Source organism: Cyclopterus lumpus, chromosome 11 (assembly GCF_009769545.1).
Source record: "Cyclopterus lumpus isolate fCycLum1 chromosome 11, fCycLum1.pri, whole genome shotgun sequence".
Lineage (NCBI taxonomy): Eukaryota > Metazoa > Chordata > Actinopteri > Perciformes > Cyclopteridae > Cyclopterus > Cyclopterus lumpus.
In genome coordinates, this window is record NC_046976.1 from 1 (window position 1) to 5,000 (window position 5,000).

The window sequence follows — 5,000 nt, forward strand, 5'->3', positions numbered from 1 at the left end:
GTTTTTGTTGATCTGATGCAGAATCACGCTTGTGTAGATCTTCCTATGCCTTATTTTGAAGTCTATGTTGAAGATTTTTGCACTCGAGTTTTTGATTTCTATGTTTTTCCAGATTGTTTGACAGTTGTGAGTGGGAAAGATGTTGCGCCATGCCTTCTCAGAAGTTGGCCTTATAATCAACTTCTCAATAAGGAGCTTATACCATTGCTTTGTTTTGATTTCCGATATATTCTCTGATATGCTGCCTGTGTCCAGAAGGAAACTCAAAGAGTTATCCTGCTCTCTACCCGTCCTCTGATGGAGCAGCCTTCTCCACTCGGGGGACACACACACTGCAGCATTTTCACAAATGTTGAGAATATGTTTTTTCCTGAAAACAATGCCCTTCTCTTTTAGGGTTCTACACACTCTGTCCTTATTAACTTCTCCCCTTTCGTTTAAGATGTGTTTTAGCTGCTTTACACCTGCCTCAGCCAGATGACTGCTTATCAACATTCTCCCTCCGTTCATGAAGTTGGGATTGCAAAGAAAAGGTAGCTGTAATATCTGTTGTTTGTTTTTACATACTGATTTGAGATGGGGCAAGATTATACTCCAGGCTTCTAATGTTTCCTGATAGTAAGCCGGTAGTCTGCTATAGGCATTTTTACCCAAAATCTTGCAAAGATTTAGAATTCCCTCACTTCCACACTGCTCTAAGTAGCTCTCTAGCCTACCTTTCCACGGGTAGGGGTCTTTGTCCAGAAATCTAATTATTGTTTTTATTCTGAATGCTCTTTTTTTACTCAGTAGATCTACAAGTCCCAGTCCTCCGTCTTTAAAGCCTGAAATGACTGTCCTATGAGCAACCTGATTGGTCTTCCCTTTCCATAGGAACGCAGAAATCATGGCATTGATCTTCTTCAGCACCCAGTTTGGAAGATCACATACTTGAAGCACATGGTAGGCTCTGGAGACCATTAGTGCATTGATTACAACTACTTTCCCTTTTACTCCCAGCCCTCTTGCACCCCATAAGTTGATTTGATTTTGTATTTTACGGATTACTTCTTTCCATGTTTTGTCTGTGGCTGCTTCTTCATCTTTGCCTAAATATATTCCCAGTACCTTAACTTCCTCTTTCGCCTCTTTGAAGGGCCACTTGTTTTCTGTTCTCTCCACCTCTCCACAGTACATTATTTCAGTTTTCTCCATGTTAACTTTGGCTCCCGACGCTGACTCATAACATCTTAGGTGTTCTAGTATTTTACCCACACTTTTTTCATTTTTGACTGTTAAATTGGTGTCATCGGCATACTGCATTATCTTGGTTTCCTCCCCTCTCTTCCCTTTGAAGCCTATTATTTCTTTGTCTTTCTTAATTAACATAGCAAGGGGCTCCGCCACCAGGCTGTATAGTAGCGAGGATAGAGGACATCCCTGTCTGACTGACCTTTCCAACACTATTTCCCCAGAAAGCACTCCATTGCATCTGACCCTGCTTCTGGCTGTTTTGTAGATAAGCTGAATCCATTTGATGAATTCTGGCCCAAAACCAAACTGTTGTAATGTTCTAAATAGAAATTTGTGTTCCACTCTGTCAAAGGCTTTATTAAGGTCCACCCCTAGTAGGATGCCTCCCTGTTGGTTCATTTCCCTTAACACATCCTTCACTGTGCAGATGGTGTCGGCAATGTTCCTGCCAGGTATGCTGTATGTTTGTGTGAAACTGATGACGGAACCAATGACTACTTTCAATCTGTTTGCTAATATTTTTGTGAGTATTTTATAGTCTGTGTTAAGCAGGCTTATGGGTCTATAATTCTCCAATTTCTTCCTACTGCCTTTGTTTTTGTAGATCAGAGTGATCAGTCCTGTTGCTAATGAATCTGGAGTTACCTGATTTATCGCCATATTATCGTACAGTTCCAAAAGGATTGGTGCTAATTCATTCATGAATGTCTGATAAAAATCTCCTGTTAAACCATCTATACCTGGACTTTTGTTTTTGTTAAGACCTTGTATAGCTTGCTCTACCTCCCCAAGTACAAAGGGAGCATCACAAAAACCTTTATCCCCCTTTGTTATGCTTACTTGAATTCCTTCGAGAACCCCCTCCATTTGTTTTTCATCTATGTCTTCACTTTTAAAAAGATCCTTGTAGAACATTTCTATTGTCCTCGAGATCTCTTCTGAGTTGGTTATGGTTTGACCATTTCCATCTTCTAACTCATTTATGTGTGTTTTGTTTTGTCTCTGTTTTTCTAAACCGAGAAAGTAGGCTGTGCATCTTTCACCCTCTACAAGATCTCTGGAGCGGCTTCTTACCGCAGCCCCCATACATCTCTTCTTTTCGAGTTCAACCAGTTTGGCTTTATAAAATTCATACTTCTCGCAACTATAATCTTTATCGTTTTCAACTAGCTCTACTTCTGACTGTATAAGCTTATTTAGGGCTCGTTCTTCATATTCCCTCTCCCATTTTTTATTTTTACAATAGTTTATACTTATTTTCTTAATTTTTACTTTAATATATTCCCAAAATTCAATTTTATCCTCTGCATATTTAAAGTCATTGGCTGCATTGGCAAGTAATTTACGTATCTTATTTTTATACACATCATCCTCTAAAATACTATTGTTTAAACACCATAGTCCATGTCGTCTAGAATTTTTACTTCCTTCTAGTTGTATATTCATTTGAGCGTGATCACTCCATGTATTAAAACGAAGGTTCATCCCCGTAATTTTCTGTATTATACTAGATTTAACCAGACATAGATCTATTCTAGACTGTTTCAATTTCCCGTTTACTATCTGCCTCCTCGTAAACCCCCTTTTCCTATTATTTATTATTCTCCAGATATCTATCAAATTGGTATCACTAATCAGCTGTATGAGTTTCCCTCTGCTCACATCATTTTTATAGACATTATTGTTCGATATATCACTTTTAGACAACACAACATTGAAGTCACCTATGATCATTGTATTGTTTATACACCATTCCTTCAAGCCCATAAGAAACATTTTCCTATCTGTTTCTTTGTTTGGGGCGTGTACATTAATAATCCTATATTCCATTCCATCGAAACAAAAATCTGAAACCAATAACCTACCATCATTATCTCTGTATGCTTCAGTGATGTTGTTTATTTTATTTAATTTGAATAGGATGGCCACCCCCCTCGACCTGTTTATCCCAGGGTTGGACAGGACATACCCTCCCCACAGTTTGCTCACTTCACCTACTTGGGCTGCATCCCATCCAGTCTCCTGCAGACATAACATGTCTGACTGTGAGTTTGCGCTCAGTATGGACCCAAGTTTCAGTGAGTCTCTGAGACCATTTGCGTTCAGCGACGCAATGTTTAAAATAACTGAAGCACACATTATTGTATGATAGTTCATGATTGTCTATTTTTTGCCGTGCTTCTTCTTTTCTCTTTTTTCAAACTTATCACCAAGTCTTTTCCTCACCTCTTTTACTGCAGAGATGTCCATGTCCGAGAGTTCTGCCGGAGCAGAAACCACCTTCGATGACCCGTCCCCCAGCACCTCCGCCTCGTCCAGGGATGAGCTGCTGCCTGGCTCCTCCTCAGCACCCCCTGGTCTCAGCAGCTCCTGTTGAACAGCAGGGCTAGGTGTCGTCACAGATGCCGTCGCCTTCTTCACATGCGCCACTCTCCTCCTCGATGCCACTGATTCCACTGGTGGCTCATGCCCGCCTGCATCGGCCCTCTCAGCTCCTCCCTGCAGCAGCTCCGCCGTGTCAAGGCTCGACCTGCTGCGCGCCTCCCTCTCAGCTCCTCCCGGTCCCAGCAGGTCATGACGATCAACATCGCAGGGTGTGGTTGCAGTCTCCATCGCAGGCTCTGCCGTAGGTTCCGCCGCAGTCACCGCCACCTCTCCCCTGATCTGGTCACCGGCGGTCTGGCGGCTCTTGTCACCCTCTAGCTGCTCCCCGTTGCTCTCCTCCTCGTGCATGGCCCCGTCGCTGTCCTCTTCTTCTCCCGAACCCACTCCCCCTTCGTTGTCTTCCCCCTGACCCTGCTCCTCCTCGCTGGCGTTGCATATGCAGCTGTTCATGCCATTAAAACAGATAGCACATTTTGCTTCTCTTTTTCCCCTGCACTCCCGAGCAAAGTGCCCTTGCTCCCCGCACTGGTGGCACCGGAATTCAGAACATTCACGCAAGATGTGTCCCGGCTGCATGCACATGCGACACACCTTCACCTGTTTATCATGTAGAACTCGGAAATATTCGCTGCCTAGAGCTGTAGTGAATCTTGTAGAGTAAGGCAAGGACTGTACGTGTTCATTAAACTTCACTTTTACGTATCTCGTCCCATCTGCCACCTTTGTTCCTGGCCACATTCTCCTTCTGATGACAGAGACAGCTGAGACTCCCCATAATTGCAATTTTAGCAGTATCTCTTTATCCTCAATGTAGTATGGTAAGTTCAGGAACGAGACCACAAGTTCATCATTATTGAGTTCCCTCGCGTGAACCCTTGTATCCCCAATTTTAAAACCCTCCATAAGTTTTTCCTTTCCTTTCTGATGATTCATTGTGATCTCATATTTGTTCTCACTAATGAAGCGGCATGCCATGAGGCCACCACACAGCTGCCTCACGGAGCTCATTAACTCCATAGCACTCACAGCTTGTGCACCTTCCATTTCCACACTCACAGTTAGTTCCCTTTTGTTCACCTCTCTTTGTTTTTCTTCTGCGAACCTCATCTTGATCATATCTTCCAGATCCATAGGGTTTGTCGTTATGCCATTCCGAGTCGGGGTATCCATGTGGTCCGCCATTAAGGTCTTAACAAAAAACGCTCCTTAACAAGGAGGAGGATGTACAAAATATCAGAGGACAAAAATAGGGATTCCCCCCAGGCAGTGGAACACTGCTGGGGGTCAAACGTCCAAACTCCCAGAAACAACGAAAAAAAAGTCTCTTAAGACATATAAAAATAAAGGGAAAGACACAAGAAAAGAGAGGAGCAAGAAAGGGA